Source organism: Bemisia tabaci, chromosome 7, assembly GCF_918797505.1.
Source record: "Bemisia tabaci chromosome 7, PGI_BMITA_v3".
In the NCBI taxonomy this organism is placed as follows: Eukaryota; Metazoa; Arthropoda; class Insecta; order Hemiptera; family Aleyrodidae; genus Bemisia; species Bemisia tabaci.
Window position 1 is genome coordinate 9,062,898 of NC_092799.1, and position 19,941 is coordinate 9,082,838.

Here is a 19,941-nt window from a genome sequence, read left to right on the forward strand (position 1 = left end):
GGCTTAACTTTGAAGAATGTCGGCAATTCCATAAGATCGAAACTTGTTTTCATTGGTGCAGCAAATATTGGCAAATATACCAGTAATGTGATTCACGATGAGTGCTCAAACAAAATGTTTAGAGCCGTAAGAGCATAAAAGGTCGCTCCAAAACATCAGTGATGTAGTTCGTGTGAAGCACTCTGCCTTTGAACAAATGAGCGTAATGTTGCTTGAAAACAAGAATCATGTCATTTATATCGAGTGTTCATTAGGAACTGTTCGCAATTTGAAAAAAATTGCACCAAAATACTGATGATGTGGTGCAATTAGAACACAGAGTTCAACTTTATTCTAAAAGTGAATTAACTATCGTGTGGTTGTGGAAGTAAGGGGTTACTGTCCTTGACATCTTGAATGATGTATCAGTCACACGTCAAATGAGTCAAGTTTCTTAAAAGGCCTGATGAGTTTCGTAAGTAAACAACGCATGACGCAATCAACATTGCGCACTTTAGTAAAGAACTGTGAATACTCAAGTTCAAATACTTTTTCCATTTTCAATTTTAGAGGGTGAATGCAGCCAATCATGGATGAGTAAAAGCAGCGACTTTAAATTTTTTTCATCCTTGTGACTTGATCCTAATTCGACCATTCGAAAGAGATGAAACTGCTGCGATGGATAAACGTTTCATTGGATAGGAAACGCAGTGCGTCGAAGAGTTATTCGATATTTTAGTCAGCCATTAGAGTGGCTGAAAACATTTTGTGGGGGCCCAGCGGTTGGAGCTTAGCAACTTGAGGAAAAGCTGTAAATTCGACCCGGCGAGAGAAAGGGATTCATGATGAAAGTACCTGAAAGAACAAACTAAAAAAAAAAAAAAAAAAAAAAAAAAAAAAACAACAACAAAACGCAAACAATACTTTCTAACTTTAAACAGTCGCAAAGAACAAACAAAATCAGTGTTACTGCGAAAATCGTAAGAATGAGCAATACAGTAAAAAATTGTAACGTCATTTTATTGTATAGTTTGACGTTCCGCGAAATCACTCTAAATGTCGGGACGTTGAAACTCCCCACGAAATAAAAAATAAAATAAAAAAATTGATAACTAAAAAGGTATGAGTTTCCATTTAGTACTTAGAGGGTCTTTTTTTTACTCCAGTGAAAATCAACAAGCACAAAATGCCCGCTATTCTACATCCAACCCCCCCCCCCCCCACCCGTATTGTGCGGGATCTTTCAGTAAATGCTGATTTCTTGAGACAGGAAAGTCATGCTGAAGACATTAAAATAAGTATCAGAATAAGAACATGACCATAAAGAAACTGTGGAGCATTTGTGTCTTAAATGGTCACAAAACACGTTGCAATAGTAGCGCGTGAAAATACCTTTCAAGTTGGTCTTGAAATTCACTGAAAAATTTACTTGGATTTCGCGAGATAAGTTCCGCCGACAGCCCCTGGCGGTTAGGCAGTAATAATGGTGTCTTTGGCGACAAATAAAAAACGCATTTAGGTGCGATTGTTCGTAGAGTTACAGAATTTACAGAAACACAATAGCGCAGAAGAAATATTTGTCCTTGAACCCAGCGTGATGCCGCTTCATCATTAAAGCTAACTTTATGCTTATTCCAAGCTTCCTCCCCCCCCCTCCCTCTCGAGAAATTCAGCTTAAATCAAGATGAAAAAAAATCTTGATGGTAAATTCAAGGATCAACAAACATGCTTGAGCCAAAGCCTTTTATTTTAATGGATGCGCAAAAAGATACAATTTAAGTCGCAAACGTGTTATTGAGCAAAATTCGATCTTTTTACAATGGACAGAACTTAAGCGTCAGGATAAAACAAAACAAAAAAGAGGAGAAAAAAAATTGTAAAAAAAAGAAAAACAAAGGAAAACAATTAAAAACAAAACATTTTTGAACTAGAGATAGGTAACACAGGCAGGTCCGTCCGGTCCCTGACTGGAAGCATAATGGGCAACAATGTATGCGAAGGACGTCTGTATTCTTTACCAATATTTTTGACTTTTTCCAGTCATTTTTTGTTATTTTTTGGTAAAGCACTGTTTTACTTTCGAGAGAGTTTTACTTGCAGCGGTTTACCAAAAAATCAAACAATGTCAGGAAAAAGTTAAGAATATTGGTAAACAACAGACACTCGACAGCCATCGAGGAAGTTTACTCTCGGCTTGCAAGTCTGCATTCAATAAAGATCCTAACGGGTCTTGGGTATAACTGGGTTTTACAGCGCCAAAAACATAGCATGAGAATGAGTAACCCCAGAATCTGCGTGGAAACGTGAGAAACTTGGTAAAAAATTCCGCCGACAGCCCCGGACGGTTAGGCAATTCCAACAATCCCAGTCGCTGCGCAAGATGTGGTAAGTAAACGACCTGTATCAATATTCATTGGGCTCATCCAACATAAAAGAAAATATTGCAAAATTCTAAGGGGCTCTCGTTTCTGTTAAGATGCACTGGAAAAAAGAAACACATTGGATCTAGAGTCCAGACTCTTGAAAACATTCACAAGAAAAAGGACTCTCGATTCAATCAGATTTAAGCTTAGATCAAAAGGAAATCCGCTCAAATTAAGAGGCTGAGTTCTTGATTTAAGCTTAAATCTGATTGAATCAAGAGTATTTTTTCTTGTCGATGTTTTTAAGAGTCTGGACTCTAGATCCGATTTGTTTTTTTTTTTCCCAGTGTGTAAGTATTGAACATACCTACTACCGTTGGCACTGAAAACGACACTTAAGTAGAATAAGTAGTGAGGAATTTATTCTCCTCTTCAGCGTTAACCTCGATGGAGTCAACGGACACGCCACAATCTTCAAGCAAACAGCGTATCTTACTGTGCCTGATATGGAGCCCAATGGAGTGAAAATACTATTCTAATTTGGTTTATTTAGTGGCTTGTGTCCTACTCACATTTACTTCCTTAATTGCCCTCACTGCCTGTTTCGTCTCTGCCTGCACACAGTACAGCGATTTCGACCAGGCAATGAGGGTCAATACTGGAATGCTAAAGAAAAGGACCGTATAAACCTTGGACGTTGTCGGATTTCTTTAGATGATATACAATTTCAAAGGGAAATTTGTCCTCCGAGGGAAAACTGTTGAAATTAAATATCACTGGAAAAAAAACACATTGGATCTAGAGTCCAGACTCTTAAAAACATCGACAAGAAAAAGTACTCTTGATTCAATCAGAATCTAGCTTAAATCAAGAACCAAGCCGCTTAATTTAAGCGGACTTCGTTTTGATTCAAGCAAAAATCCAATTGAATCAAGAGTATTTTTTCTTGTCAATGTTTTCAAGAGTCTGGACTCTAGATCCAATGTTTTTTTTCCCATTGTGATTTTTTCAGTGACTAAATTACGTCCTACTCATATTTACTTGCATAATAGCCCTCACTGCCTGTTTCGTCTCTGCCTGCACACAGTACAGCGATTTCGGCCACGCAGTGAGGGCCAATACTGGCATGCTAAGGAAAAAGGCAGTATGAAACTTCCGACGTTGCCAGATTTCTTTTGATAATATACAATATCAGAGGGAAAGTGGTGAATTTTTCCCTCAATTTTTCAGAGAATTTTAATCGAAATTAAATCCAAAATATATCAGGGAGTTATATTTATAACTCATTTCAAAAATAATTATTTTTTTGGATGGAACCAGGCAACATTTGAATGTTCATAGGGCCTTTTTCCTTAGAATAGTGGAATAGCTAATCTTATTCACAGGAAAAAGGGTATAAACTGTCTGGCTATAATTGCTCCCCCGAAAATTTAGTGACCTTCATACAAATTCCAGACAGTGGTAAACTAAATATGTAAGTACAAAATACGTGAGAACGACCTACAAAGCCTGAATGCCTGTTTCTTGTTAAATTTATTAGGAAAATAACACTGAAGCTAGTCCATTTCAGTAAAAGACCATTTTTGAACTAGGACAAACAGTCTTATTGTTAGCCTGTATAATATGCTGAAAAAATATTAGCCTATAATCTGCTGAAAAAAATTATGAAGAGTTGATCCTTAACGAACATTTGAGTTGCATGATAAACGAAAAATTAAAACTGCGGTGCGGAAGAAAAAAACCGTAAAACACGAGCACTTGCGAAAAAATGCGTAAACCATTAGAACGTTCAGAGTCAAAACCAACCTAAAAAATCTCTTGGATTTTAGAAAGAAGGGGGATGAGAAAATAAAATGTTACCCCATACCCTCTAGAAATGTTCCCATGATGCTAACCCCCCTAAGTTCACGAAGGAAAAAACTAAAAAGCGACCTACTTTGCTAAGTCATAGGTCTTTGTTCGTCACAAATTCATCCAGAGTAATAGATGGCTAAACTTAAGAAAGATTGCCGCCGAGAAGAAACTTTGCGAAAATTAAAATATTCAAGGGTCAATGTCGTAAATGTAGACCCCGAGCCTGCTGAATTTTTTTTTTTTTTTTTTTTTTTTTTCTGAAGTCTTTCTAATGTAGGAGAACCGGGTAAAGAGAGACCTACCCCCCTATTTCTGAGCTCCCTGTTTGAGATTAAAAATTGAGAAAATCAGGGTATACATTAGTTACCTCATGAGAACTTATTACCCAAAGTTTCATCTCTATCACTGCAATAGAAAGTATTTTTTTATTTTTTTTTCTTTTTCCCCATTTTTCATGCCTCTCTTTACCATTACGGAGTAAAGAGAGACGAGGTCTGGATTGCCTCTTATATTGCACAGGAAAAATATGGCAGGGCAATGAGAGTGTTCTACTGATAGAGTTTGATTACCATTTCAAATTTCAGGTCAATCGGATAAAATGTGAATGAGTTACGGGGTTTTGAAATTGGACTGCGGGAAGTTCACAAATTCAATTCAAAAAGTGAAAATTCAAATTTTTATTAGAGGGATAAAAAACCGCAAAAATAGACCTTAAATATGGTCTTAACAGTATATAATGAAATTAAGCATTAAAAAATTGCTTAAGAGAACATTTCGGCTTTGAAATTAAGATAAAATTGACCGGTGGAGTGGTTTCAGGGTAGGTACCAGTTAAAGAATTGGATTTTTTCCTGATCTATTCTGATGTTAGAGGAATATTTGCCTGCTTAGCTGGCATTTTGACACTTGTCTCCTGGTTATATTTATGCTGCCAGACTTGTAAAGTAAATAGCATAAAACAAAAAATATAGCCATATAGTACATATCCTAAGCTACAAAATGATATAATTTTTTTTTTTTTTTTTTTGAGTAAAATTTACTTTCCAAAATCCACGAAAACTGCGGCACGGAACGAACTTAAAAACACAGTTCAAAAAAAAGGTTATGTTTACATGCACTTCCCGCGGTCTGCTGTCGTCCGATCCGGTTCGGAATTTGTACAAGAACGTAGAAATGGACCAAGAGTTCATTCCTTCTTGTTTCATTACTTAAATCTCAAATGGGTAGCAGCAGGAGCAAAAGTCTCCCATTACCCCAGTCTCTCTTTACCCGGTTCTCCCCTAGGTATGGTCATAGTGGGTGCCTAGGCACAGGGACTCGAGGTGAGCTATAAGTTTGATTTCAAAGAGGGGCCTTGAGGTGAGCTCTCTCTAAGCTCGGTTTCCACGATCGAAATGAGCGCATCGAAATGGGTCATCCATGCAACTACTGAGAGGTGCCGATCAAAATTCATAGGTGCCTCTAAGTTTGTCTTACTTTTTTCTTTTTTTTTTAAATATTTGTTTTGGGGGGGGGGGGGGCGAAGTTTCTTTATACCTTGGACAAGTGCGTAACACCTGCCACGCTTAGGAGGCGGGCCGCACCGAAATGAGAATGGAGGCCTCTCCTCATATAAAAGGGGAAAGTTTAGAAGAGGCGCTGAAGGGCCTCCTATGATATTCTTCGAAAAATTGGCCTCTTCTCATATAAAAGGGGAAAGTTTAAAAGGGGCGCTGAAGGGCCTCCTATGATATTCTTTGAAAAAATCCAGGGGGAGTTCCGGTGGGGCCATAAAAATTATGTCATAATGACTCCTAGCGGAGCCCTCTCCGTTAACGATTAGAGGGCGATGGCCCTCTGGTTAGGGCCAGTCCGCCTCTGGGAGGGGGTAGCGCCCTCTCCCTTGTGTTTTTTTTGAAGGCCTCGATAACTTTCCCGCTTTTTTTTTAAATTTATCCGGAAGCGAAGAGTAATTGCGCCTCCGTTCCCATGCGAGCGGGGAAAAAACTGAAAATTTCGGAGCCAGCGCCCCCCCCCCCCCCTTCATGACACCACTGAAGCAGGGTATTACAGGGTATCTTATGACAAGAAGTAGAGGCACCACTTAATTTTGATCGGCAACACGATCGCATCGTCGCATCGGGGACCCAATTCGACGGGCTCGTGTCGACCGTGGAAACCCAGCGCCACGCCCTTGACACACGTTCGAAGTGAAACTTCGAAGTGGTGGCTGCTCAGCCGAGTCTCGACATGGATCCCATCAAAGCAGAGCGCCCCGCGCTCTGCTTCGGCAGACCCATGCCGACACTAGGCCAGACAGCCACCACTTCGGAGCGTCACTTCAAACGTGTATCCAGGGCTTAGGCCCCAGGATAGTTCCGCTGTCGCCGCGACTTGCTCTCGCGGTCGTAGCGCCGCAACAACGATCGCCGCTCGGCCAGCTCCGGCGAGGGGTCCGTCCGCAGATCGCGCCCGGACCTGCGGGCTCCGACCCTGTGACGGTGCCTGAAACCCTAGGAATCGACTGCCGCATGGACACAGGTTACCCGAGGCAATCGTGACACGAGCGAATCTCGAAGGGATCCCCGTCCGAGTGGAGCGCACCACCGCTCACCGATGAGCACCGGTGAGCGTTGATGACCTCCACTTGGTCGGGGGTCCGATCGGACACATGCTCGTGTAACGAGAGCCTTTGAGTCAATGGTGAGTCCACGCGGTTCGTCTGACCGTCGGATGAGCGATACGTCGAACAGCCTCCCGGACGCTCTGTCCGGAGACCGAGCGTCCGGCGGACTGCTCGGCGGAGCGCTCGTCCGGCCGTCGGGCGAACTGTGTGGACGCACCTGCGTGAGAAAAACTATATTAAATTAAATTAAATTAAAGAACAAATAAAATGTAAACAAAATATACTCACCTGTGTTACTTACCTTCTTACCTAAAGATGGGAGAGAAAAATTATATTAAATTAAAGAAAATAAACAAAATATACTTACCGAAGTTACTTACCTTGTTACCTAAAGATGAGAGGGAAGCAAGAGAAGTTGGAAGAGCAAGAAGCATGCAAAGATAGAAATAATGTAGGAGCTGAAGGCAAGAGGTATTTATGGATAGAAGTTAGGAAGGAGCTGAAGGTAAGAAGTATTTATGGATAGAAGTGAGGAAGGAGCTGAAGGCAAGAAGTATTGATGGATAGAGATGATGAAGGAACTGAAGGCAAGAAGTGTGAATGGATACTTAGAGATGATAGAGGAGAGGAGATAACATAACATAACATAACATAACATAACATAACCTAACCTAGCCTTACTCGAGGTAAGAAGTGTGAATGGTTAAAGACGATTTTCAGAAGATTATCATAATTTGCTGCAAAAATAACCCTAATGTCTGCCAAGTGAGTGTTAAGAAGAAGGAGGAGAGGAAATGTTTTAGAGAGTCGTTCTCGTTCTAAATGACGGTCAGGGGATTAATCATTAAATTAGCTTTGCTCACGTTGAGTAGAAAAACATCCGATACTGTTGAAAAAATTTTGCGAACATTTTTGGACTAGGTCAGTCAAATGAGTAATCTAATCATTTGAACAAGCAATTACCTAAAACCCTAACTCAGTATCTGTTGTACCACACACTGATGTATTTTGTATCATTGATGCTGTGTTTTCATAAATCGAAAACAATTAGATACAAAGATGAATGTCACTTGAAATTCAGATTTGGACTGCATTTGGCAATACGGAACTAATATTTCAGGCTTAGAGGTAAAAACACCTATGTGCATAGGTGAACCAGTGGCACATACGCTGATTCTGAAATAATCCAGTAATTGTAGTTCCTACTTGCAAAATGTGGGCCGTTTCGGGAGTAGATGCTCCATAAAGAGCCGCTCAATTATTGCGTACGCTACATAAGGTGATTCGATGACCGCCATATTTTATGTCAGAACGACATGCAATTTATCGCATCGATTAGTTCTCATCTATTCAGCCACTTGTCATTTTTATCGAATTTTGAGAACGCATTGCTGTTGTCCCGAGACTAGAGAAATCACTCGCCAAAGACAAACCAATTCAGCGTAAAAAAGGCAGAGTTTCATTAGAGGGAAAAATATCGAATTCGAGAGCAGAAAACTCGCATTCCATACAGCTACCTTTATTACGTTGAATTTGTTTGTCAAATGTTTAAGTGAATTCTTTAGTCTCGTGACAACAGAAACGCAATTTCAAAATTCGATAAACATGACAAATAACTGAGAACATGAAACTAATGGATGGGACATATCGCATGTTGTTCTGCCACAAAATCTAGCGGTCATCAAGTCACCTTACATATGTGGGAAAAGGGTGGATCTATCCTTGCGCTTTAAGGCGTTACGGAGCAGGGAGGGGGGGGGGGGGCTGTCCAGTCTTACGAAAGCTTCTCATCTCAAATTAATAAAATATTATAAAAATATTACAGCACTCACTGAGTCAGAAATTTTTCTGTTAAAAACTCTCATCTCATCTCAAATGGAAAAAACAAAATTATTCAACACAGATACGTCTCTTTGGGTTTTCTCCGTTACTTTCTAAGAAATGGGAGGGGGAGGGGGGGGCTGGTCAATCTTACATACTACAAAGAGGGGTTGGGGGGCGGAGGCTATCGAGTCCAGTCCTACACAAGCTTCTCGTCTCAAATTAATAAAATATTAAAATATTACAGCCTTTGCTGGTCAGAAATTTTTCTATTAAAATCTCTCATCTCAAATGGAAAAGAACAATATCATTCGACTATTAAATAGTCCTCTTCCGGTTATCTCCTTTACTTCCTAAAAAATTTAAGGGGGGGGGGGGGGGGGGACTGCCTGGTCATTCTTACATATTTCAAGGTGGGGGAGGGGGGAGGGCTTGGCCAATTTTGCGTGGTTCCAAAAGGCGGGGGTGAGAAGGTCAAAGAGTCGGCCAAAATGTCTTACTACGTAATACTTGAGCGGCTCCTAACTGAATCGAAAAAAGAGGGAGGCAATAAAGAAAAGGAAACACAGTATTCTGTCGAAAATCACTGCAAAATCCCAGGAAAAGCGAAACACCTGCGGCGAACACGCGTCTCTCAAAGAGGAATCGTTTTACGCGGGAAAGGAGGCATGGCCCGGGCCGGGGAAGGAGGGGGGGGGGAGTTCGTAGATGATCATAGTTTCAGACGACTGAGGGGGAAAAAGTGGAATCAACGAAGGGTTACAATCATAATCTGCTCCGTGAAATCATTCAGGAGTTATTTCGGTGGAAGAAGCTGAGGCTGGCGACTGACTGTCGCCATACGAGAGTCTGTGGGTGGCCCGGCGGCGAGACAACATCCTGCTGAAAGGGACGGAACGTAGCCACCCAAAGTACGCTTATCTCTTCATTTCCCCGGTTTTCTTCACAGCTCTGTCAATGCGGCCCCCTCCCTCCCGGTCACTCTCTCGAGTATCTACCTCCTCGAGTATCTTTTCTCTGGCGGACTGAAATTGCGCGGCAAATCTGACTAGACCCTCGGTTCTCAGAATTCTATACCTGATGAGATAGATAAGTCGGCTTTCGGCCGATTGATCGGACGTTGCTAATTGACCAAATAATTTCTGAATAATCTTTTCCCAACTCTGTGGCGGGTGGTCCTTCCTCAAGAAAAATGAATCGACAGATAAATTTAAACTTAGGCTTCATTGTTGCACAAAATTCCTGATAAGTTAATTTCCCAATATAAAACCACTGCGAGGCGACAAGTAGGAAAATTTGGCACCTACTCTGACGTGCTAAAGAAGAACGCCGTATGAGCCTTCAGTCATTGCCAAATTTCCTTTAACAACTCACGAAATATCGGGAAATTTTTGATAGTCTTCCTCCAGTTTTGTAAGGGATTTCGATTCAAATTTCATTACTTAAAGCCTCTGAAAATCTCAAAGAAAAATATTCGCAACTTTCCTCAAGAATAAATATTTACTGAGAGGAAATTTGGCAACATTCGAATGCTCATATGACGTTTTTCCTTTAAACGGGAATACTGCAAAAGGCGTGGAGCAAACTGAAGGATAGGAATGCCAATATGTATCGAAGGGGCGAGAGCCAGAGGGACTTAATCTCATAGCAAAGTTTAACATTTTGAAATTCGTGGTGAATTGCTATCATGATATGACTAAAATTTAAGGGAAAAAACCACGGACACACGTCCTTCACATGATTAAAGTAGTTACTTAGTTAAAGTGAAAATTTTCAACATGTCGATACAATCAAGTTCCAACGTTTAAGTCTCAAATAAATGGGTGTTCGCTTTCTCTCTTTCATACATCGATCCTAAGTACTTCTTCTCTCTAAAATTTTGTCTGTTGGACACTTCCCAGGGTAAAAGGACGCTTGAAGTGGTTTTTAAAAAAAAATAAATCTCAGATATGTGGATGTTTGCTCTCTCTCTCTTCTTCACGTACATCTATCCTTCTTCTTCTCTCTTCCTTACATCTAAGTATCCTTCCTCTCTCTTCATCCTGACATCAATTCTTCTTCTCTCTTTCTTACATCCATCTTTCGTCTCTCTCTTCAATTTTGTCCATTAGACACTTCCCAGGGAAAAAGGACACTCTAAACAGTTGGAGAAAAAAAAAAAAAAAAAAAAAAACAACAACAACAAGAAGTCCCTCTGGCTTTTACCCCTGGCTCCGGGGGGGGGGGGGGGGTGTCTTTCTAGATTTTAAAAATTGATACGTTTTATAATCTTGGCGAAATCTCAAATTTCTAGTCGTTCAGTTGAGTAATTCTTAATTAATAAATCAGAGCGTGATGGGCAGAGAGGAGCAAAAATTGTATTCTAACCTAACGCTACTTGTAAGTATGCTCTTGAAAAATTCGAACTAAAATATGAAAGGTACTTAGAAACAAAATAAAACTCATGAGGAGAAAATATGATACAAATGAAAACATTGTAGCTCACACTATGACCTATATTGATGACTTCATTAAACAAATTTTCAAAAGAGTTACTAAGAGAGAGGGAGATCGGCTATTGGGGGATTTTTCGTGAAGATTTACTTCAATTCAGAACACAAATAGAGTAAAAACTGTAGGATAAAATTTTAAAAAAAATCAATACCTCCCTCTCCTAACACTCACCAGCAGTCTTCAAATTTAGAAATAACTACCTAGCTCCTGTTCATTAGAGAAATTTTGGAAAAGAAAACTATGAAAAGACAGCAAATAATAGCTGAAAACAAGTAGATAATTTGACGTATGAACATGATCAAGAGGAACAACATCCACTCTTAAATGAGCCCTAAGATCCATAAGTGTACCTGTGAATGCACGACGTAGCTCATGTCCGTGTATCTCCTGAATAATAAAATGTATCCAGTGAAAGAAAAATTAGGAGACATATGATACATTTTGGTGATCTCAATACTCGAAAAATACCTTGTATTAGAGATGACTGTAATTTCTAAACGACTAAAGCCGATTTTTCGTTCCCTCTACACCGCACTCTTCGAGTGCACGACCCCATAACCATGAGAGTGGCAATCGGAGTAAAGAGACTCAAAATGTTGTGACAGAATTGAAATCAGAATAGAATAATTAATTGGTATTTTCAGACCTGACCAGAGAGCTTGACCAATCTGACGAAAATAGCTGGGGCAGAATATTCCAGAATATTATAGACATAATTCCCAAGGCTCGTCCCACTAGGCAGATGAAAAACCGAACACAAAAAACGCACTGAATGCACGATCACTGTCTCACGGTTTCACACGACGCGAAAACACAGAAAACACAAAAGCCAAAACTGTCCACGACCATGGAAGGAATCGCTAATTACGAGGGTACCGAAACCGATGAAATAAAAATTTGAGACGAATAGAAATGTCGGAGCTTAGAGAAAGCACGCGCAAAACCTCGGAGGTTCAGGTTCAAGAAACAACGCGATCCAACTCGAACGGAACACCGGCTGATCCTCGTAACTTCAGCCGAACACAATAGGGATCGCAACCACAAAAATACCTGAATCTTGGCGGTTTTCTGTTGAATGAGGAAGCACTAAACTGTCGAATCCGAAATCAAGTCCACGAAAACATCCGACGGATAATCGGGAGAAGGCCACTTACGTAGTGCGAAAACAAAATCACTTCCAACCGATGAGAGGGAGCAAAAGAATCTCCATTTTCGACAATAGTCCTCATCGAATTCGAATCACGCCACGTAAAATTTGAACGAATTCTCGCGAGAAGTTCACTTGCTACTTGCACGACGCGAAAACGAATAACTTCAACCGATGCGACGCGACCAGAGACCGAAAGGATACGTTCCATACGTTCACGCCCGCCATATAGGAAAAGTCAGTATCCTTCACCTTTGTCGAGTGCGAATTGGTCACGAGTTCCCACAATCTACGAAGAAACGATTAAAACTTGCACAGATATTGAGAAAACCGTCGCTTACTAGCCGAAAGCACTGTTTAAACGAGTAATGACCGAAACAAGTAAAAGGTAAGCGAGTTTAGACAGAGCCATGTGCTACCGGCCGGACGTAACAGATTTGCAACGCGTGAACCTGACGGTAGCGCTGTTTTCTGAAAACTGACCGGAGGGGCGCGCTCTTGCCTGCGGGACGCTCTCCCCCCTCCTCGCATCGCTACGCGTGGCTCGCTGGTCGCCCGATTCGCACACACACACTGAGCCACGCACGATCAGATTTGTCTATCCGCCCCTGTTGCCAGATCTACTAGCAAAACCTTTGAAACACAACTCCTGTTCCTGAGTTCAGATATTTTTTTTTATAGGACGCTTGGTGGAAAGGAAGAATCTCGGATTGCGACGTTGCAAACTCCCTGTCGCACTTTATTTTCAAATGAACATAATTCTTGAAAACCTCCGTAATTTTTTTTTATCTGTGCGAAAAAAAATTCTGCGACAACTTAAAGAAATGTGTCGATTTGTTCTCTAAAAAAGTATAATAGAAGCGGAGATCTACGAACACCGCCGACAAGATACGTGGTTGCGGACTAATACCGCCGATTAATGGTTTTAGGTTTAGGCTACGCCACCGTGCCAAGGAAAAACGCCGTATGAGCCTTTAGATACTGCCAGATTTCCTTCAATAAAAACCGAATTAACTGGTATAATTTCGAATATTTGTTTCCAAAATGTTCGGACAAGTTTGTACGCAAATGAATCTAAAATATCTGAAAATTTCAAGGAAAAATATGCATGATCGCCGTCACAAATACATGTTTTATCAAGGGAAAAGCAACTCTCGAGTGTACATACGGCGTTCTTACTTGGCACGGCAGTACGTCGCTACGTACTTCATATTATACAGTATTTGGATTGCAATTAAACGGAAAGGATCCAACTCGATTAGTGTTGTAAAATCCTCATCTTTTTATCTGAAAAGCGTCTTCGCTTTTTTTGCGAAGGAATGTTTTATTTAAAAGGAAAGCAAACGTGAATATTTCATTATTGTAAATATATCGATGGCCAAAGTGCGGAACCACATATCTCCGTTTGCCTTACCTCAGACCTAACGTCATACTTCATTTTTTCATTGGAAAACTAGTCAACTCAATTTTTTGGAAACTTCCTTTGACTTTTCTCCTACATCAGCAGAATATTCCGCAGAAATTTCAAGTTACATTGTTGACATGTTTTTCCTCGACTAAATGAAATAAGAGCAGAGGTTTTGAAACACCGCAATGGAGATACGTGATTTTGCACTTTAGCCATCGTTATTCACTATTTTTTAAAAAGAAAAAGAATTCGCACGATTTAGAAAATAATGAAATTGAGGAAATACTGAAGAATCACTAGAAAAAAATGGATCGCATGGATCCAGAGTCCAGACTCTTAAAAAATTTGACAAGAAAAAATATTCTTGACTCAATCGGATGTTTGCTTGAATCAAAGGGATATCCACTTAAATTAAGAGATTTGGCTTTTTATTCAAGCAAAAATCCGATTAAATCGAGTATATTTTTTCGTGTCAAATTTTTTAAGAGTCTGAACTCTAGATCTAAGAGACTTGTTATTTCCAGTGTTCATTACTAGGGGCACATCCTCTGACCACTTCCCAATTCAACCCCCCCCCCCCCGAATTTCTTTGCGCGTCAGGCGTTGTGCGTTACGCTTTACTCTTATGACCTTATATAAAAATATCATATCTTACTGAAGGTATTAATTTAATTCATCTTAATTTAACTCATAATTTTATTGTAATACGTCTTTCCGTACGAACGCAGCAAGAATACTCCAGGCTTTTATTTAAATTAAAAACCGCAACCAGAACTATGGTCAAACTACATCCCACGTTCCTTAATCGGAGAAAGCTGCTCTTTTTGCGAGAAATTTCATCTTTTGTCATCTCTCATCGATTATATTAGGATTAAGCGCATATTTATTACATTCCCTATGCCTTTTACCTCAAAACTAATTAGTAGCTTAAGTCTTTGACATTTTTTGGAGGGACCGATCAGAGTGTGTGAGGGGGAGGGGGGCTATATTTCCGCCCATGCTCACGGGTGAACGAGTCACAAAAACCGGAAGTCTGGAAATCAATCCTGTAGAAGTTATAACAATTAACATTACGTCGTGACAAAAATACAAATGACATCAGTTTTATAATCTAACTTCATTGAAAAAAAGAGAGTTGGGGATTGTTCATAAAATACGTGACGTTATTTTTGGAAGTTTTCGACCTTCCTCCCCCTATTAAAGCTTCGGCGACGTAGATTCCTATCCCCTACTATGAAAAAATGAAATTCTTCTAGCCCCCCCCCCCCCCCCCGCCCCGCTCCCCCTCCCAGCCTCTCCCCTATGGTATTACGTATTTTACGAATGACCCTTGAGTGAGCGATAAGAGCGCAAAATTGGCGTTATTCCGAAAAAATAGCAGCTTTTCCACACTTTCCCGCGAACATCAATCTATAACAGAATTGTTTCTAAATGTATAAATGGCCGGTTTCTTCAAAATTGTATTGCATTGGGTGGTCAGAGTTTAACTACTTTGAAAAGTTACATTGGTCGTTTTAATAGGACTTTTCCTATATGGTCTATTATTTTCTTTCTTTGAAAAAGGACGAATCAATAGCAGTCCTTGAAGTTTTCGCAAGGTTTTCTTCGCATAGAGAGAAAAAATCACGGTAGTTCAAGAATTGGTGCTGAGTAGTTTTCTAAATTACAGTAATCGCTCATCTATAAGGAGAGCTCACGAGATCGATCAATTTTCTCGCGATAGAGAGGTTCTTGGTTCTAGTTTTAGTCTATCAGGAAAAGATATACGAGCTTCTACCAGTGGCGTGGCGTGCTTTGCGATATATCGATCGTTATGTCATTTAAACCTATGAAAAAGGATCGATGAACAGGGTGTTCGCAGCGAACACCTTAAAAATCGATTCTTTACCATAGATTCAAATACGGAGGTATCGATAATCGATCATTCACGCCTCGCCACTGGCTCGAACATCAATGACTCGAGGTACCATTCAGGATTGCAAAATCACTATACGATCCCCCGCTTCCTCGAGGATTTCTTTTCCGTGCTGAAAAAAAAACGCCGTATGAACCTTCAAGCGTTGCCAAATTTACTTTGATAAAACACGAATTTCCTGGTAAACTTGTGAATAAATTTCATCCAATTTTTCAGGTAATTTTTTTTCGCAATTTTACCCAGGCCCGCCACATCCCACCTCGGGCCCTGGTACCAATTTTCGGGCCCGGGCCCCTAGCACAGGGGGGGGGGGGGGCGGGGGGCCTCCCCCGGGAAATTTTTGAAATTTTAAATCTATTTGGACGCATTATGAAGCTCTTATGATGGAGATTTTCCATCAATCTCTGCAGAATAATTACGCCTTTTTGTTCACTTTCAGCACCAAAAACTTTCGAATTGTTGCATTCAAAACATCTATAAATTTTTTTTGAGGGGGCAGATGATAATTTTCAATTTTATGGGGAGCCGGGCCCCCCTGGACTCCCCTTTCGTACGTCTATGGCAAGGGAGTTAAGCTATTGAAGTCGAGGATGCCCAGAAAGGAGCCTCTTAGCATCCGACAACGGAAGAAAATGAGACACAGTTACGAAAAATATCATTCTACATATACTCAAAATCTTGAAAATCTCTAAAAAAGTAAGAAAAATTTTATAGTGCCCTAGCGTGTTTTTGAAACTTTATTCACCTTTTGCGGAGTATTTAGGGTAATTTTTTCACTTTTCCCTACGAGACAAGGGTTACACATGAATTCGTAGTGGTTTTTCACCTGCGTCACGGGCCCCTCCAGGGCCCGGGCCCCGGTACCGAGGACCCAGTATCCCCCCCTTGTGGCGGGCCTGATTTCACCTAAAGTTCCTTAAAAAATATACATACAAATATTCATATCTTTACTCAGGTTTTATCAAGCGTATGGATGCCGGCGCCAGCGACAATTAGAGATGTTTCACTGATTAAGGAAGTAGTAAGAAATTTTCTTTTTGGGCACTCAAAATTTCTTCATGGGATTCGATCGATCTTATTCTTTTTCAGAGTTTTTCCGATTATCTGGTTTCCTCACAATCTGTACTTGTAATTTCTAAAATTTTGCGCTGGTTTTAAAGCTGGAGTACGCATATCACTACCTTTTTACAGGTTTTTTCCATCTGTTTCACTTTAAAAAATGTAAAATAGGGGATATCCCTATTCGCAAGATTTTCTTTTTTTTTTTTGACTTCGGAATTCACCATTAACCCGGGTCAAGTGAAAAAAATTTATTTAAGATGCGTCTCCTAAAACGAGAAACGCACTTTTGGCTCTTTTCAATCTGGTTCTCTTGTTTAATTAAACCTCTTATGCATTGAAACAAGTATAAAATAAGTGTCAAAATCCTTAGAGTCAGCTCTAAAGTTGAAAGGGTTTGACGGATGATTATTTCATGGAATGAGACCTGATTCAATCGGCCTTAGTTAACCCTCAGAAATAAGTTTAGAAAATTTACTCTGAAAGGTTGGGGCTAACCTTTCAGGAAGGATCAAAGGCCTTGCCGTCCCTGAAAAATATTAAGTCAAAGTCTCAGCACAAATACTTATCCTCTTCCGCGCTTACTTCAATTATCTAAAGTGTTCCGCATTTTTCATCTCTTTTAAGTGAACCGTTCGTTATGGAGAAAAATACACCGAAGCGACTCATGGCAGTCTTGGTATATGAGCTAAACGACTCATAAGTTTCTGACGCTTGAGTCCTTTTAGATATAAACGGGTTGATTGGCCGACCGAGCCCTTTCACTTCGAGGAGATTAATAAAACCCTATTCATAGTTGGACTGCATTTTGCAATTTCGAACCATAAATTCTAGCCCAGTTTAAAAACAACGAATGTGCCATTAGTTTCCCTATGCACAGAAGTGTTTTTCTGGAAGAGCCAAACTTCATAGTTCCAGATTGCAAAATGCAGTTCAGTTCATCTCAAGGCGGACGGTCGCGCTTTCAAACCGTGGAGCAAGTAGATGATGATGAAAGAAGCTGAACATGATGTTGACACTTTCAAATCATATGCAGGGTGTCACATAGTAAAATGTGAATATGTTCTGAACCAATTTTTGAGATCAGCATAAGACTATTTTGCTCTATATCGCCGCCCGCCCGCCCCCCATCCCACCTAAAGCATCACTTAAGGTGATTCGATGGACGCCATATTTTGTGTCAGAACGGCATGCGATATATCGCATCAATTGGTTCCATTTTTTCAGCTACTCATCATTTTTCTCCAATTTTGAGATCGCAATTCTGTTGTCGGGAGACTAAAGCACTCACTTACCAATTTTAATAAAGAAATTCAACGAAATATAGGCGTGGTTTTTTTAGCGAGAAAACATCGCATTCGATACGGATATCGAAACTGCACTCGAATGCGATATTTTCTCTCTAAAAAAACCACGCCTTTATTACGTTGAATTTCTTTGTTAAAATTGGTAAGTGAGTGCTTTAGTCTCCCGACAACAGAATTGCGATCTCAAAATTGGAGAAAAATGACGAGTAGCTGAAAAAATGGAACCAATTAATTGATGCGATATATCGCATGCCGTTCTGACACAAAATATAGCGTCCATCGAATCACCTTGATGTGTTATAGGATAGGGACCTACGTCACGAAAACATTTTAGGAGGAAGAACGGGGGGGGGGGGGAGATGGACAAAAATTCCGGAAAAGTTTGTCACGAGATTTATGAACGGTCTCTCAGCATTCGAAACTGGCTAGGTTGAAAGAGAGAAGAATAGGAAGGTGGACGTTCTCACTGATCTGTATGGAAATGGTCAAAAATATATGAGTTGGAAGGAGATGGAAAGAGAGGGAAGGGGTAGATAGACACCCCCCCTGGACCCCCCCCCCTGACCCTCCTTTCTACCCGACTGACCCTTGACCCTTTTTTACCAGCAAACCGACGGCCGTTATTGTGGAAACGCTTTCTCTTTTCGTCGTCCCTCTGACGTATGGGCGTAACTCGATTTCCTAATGAGCCCCGAAAAGCATAGATTTACACGTGATACAGGGCTCACCTAGAAATTGAGATACGCCCTTACGTCAGAGAGGCGACCTTTTTGAGTGTGTACCGCTTTCACCTGGGAAACCCAAAAAAAAGTGAAATTTTCGAAATTGAGGAAAACACTGGAAAACTCGAGAGCTCGGAAGTTCTGATGTCTCCGGTAGTCGTAGTTGAGAGGCCGTGGCGTGGGTGTGTGAGTGTGTGAGTGTAGTGGTTAAACAAGTCGGAAGATTTCATAGTTAGGATCATTTTGAACTTTCGATATGAAATTATATTCATCTTCGGTCCGCGTGTGAAAAACTTGTAACTGAATTGCATTACCATCAGTTTTATTTGTGTTCGGTATTTCATGTCAGTAATTTCTTTCAGCGAATAATTTTCTCGCGAGTATAAGTGATGATGCGAATAGTTGAAAAGTCGGAAGATTTCATAGTTAGGATCATTTTGAACTTTTGATATGAAATTATATCCATCTCCGGTCCGCGTGTGAAAAACTTGTAATTGAAGTGTATTACCATCAGTTTTATTAGTGTTCGGTATTTCATTTCAGTAATTTCTTTCAGCAAATAATTTTCTCGCGAGTAAAAGTGATGAAGTGAATAGTTGAACAACCCTGCCCTCCGCTAATTTTTATCTGCCGAAAGTTCGCACTCCATGCATGGAACTGAAGTATACCCTACTTAAGGATATTGTGTGAGGTAAGAACTAATTTTCGCATCACAATTTTAATATCTCCTCCTACCTACCAACGACTGCTAAAAACTTTTAGAAGAACTGATATATATATTTTTTTTTTTTATAAAAATTAAAAAACTCTTTAATACTGGAAAAAATCACATTGGATCTAGAATCCAGACTCTTAAAAATATCGACAAGAAAAAATACTCTTGATTCAATCAGATTTAAGCTTAAATCAAGAACTAAGCCTCTTAATTTAAGCGGATTTCGTTTTGATTAAAGCAAAAATCCGATTGGATCATGAGTATTTTTCCTTGTCAATGTTTTCAAGAGCCTGGACTCCAGATCCAATGAGTTGTTTTTTTTTGTTTTTTTTTTCCAGTGAATTATATCTTATAATCAACATTCTCGGATCAAAATTACTCAAATATCCATGCACGCCAGTATATATCGCAGCTCTACAAACTCAAAATTCCCCGCTCGAGATGGTCATCTGGAAAAATTGGCAACAGATCATTGCTGTCAAGTCCTTTCCCGACCAATCGAATCGGCTTCATATTTTTAGCGCAGTTCAAATAATGTCCGATTGAAATTTTA

General features: G+C 40.1%; 1 protein-coding gene across 1 annotated transcript in view; it reads right to left on the minus strand.

The window, feature by feature from the left end:
• The window catches only part of LOC109032713 (uncharacterized), a 393,313-nt gene extending 380,559 nt beyond the window's left edge, over positions 1-12,754 (minus strand). Inside the window, exon 1 of the mRNA XM_072302208.1 lies at positions 11,762-12,754. The gene's annotated coding sequence lies outside the window, so the exon portion shown is untranslated. The remainder of the gene's footprint in view (positions 1-11,761) is intronic.
• Positions 12,755-19,941: the final 7,187 nt, after the last annotated feature.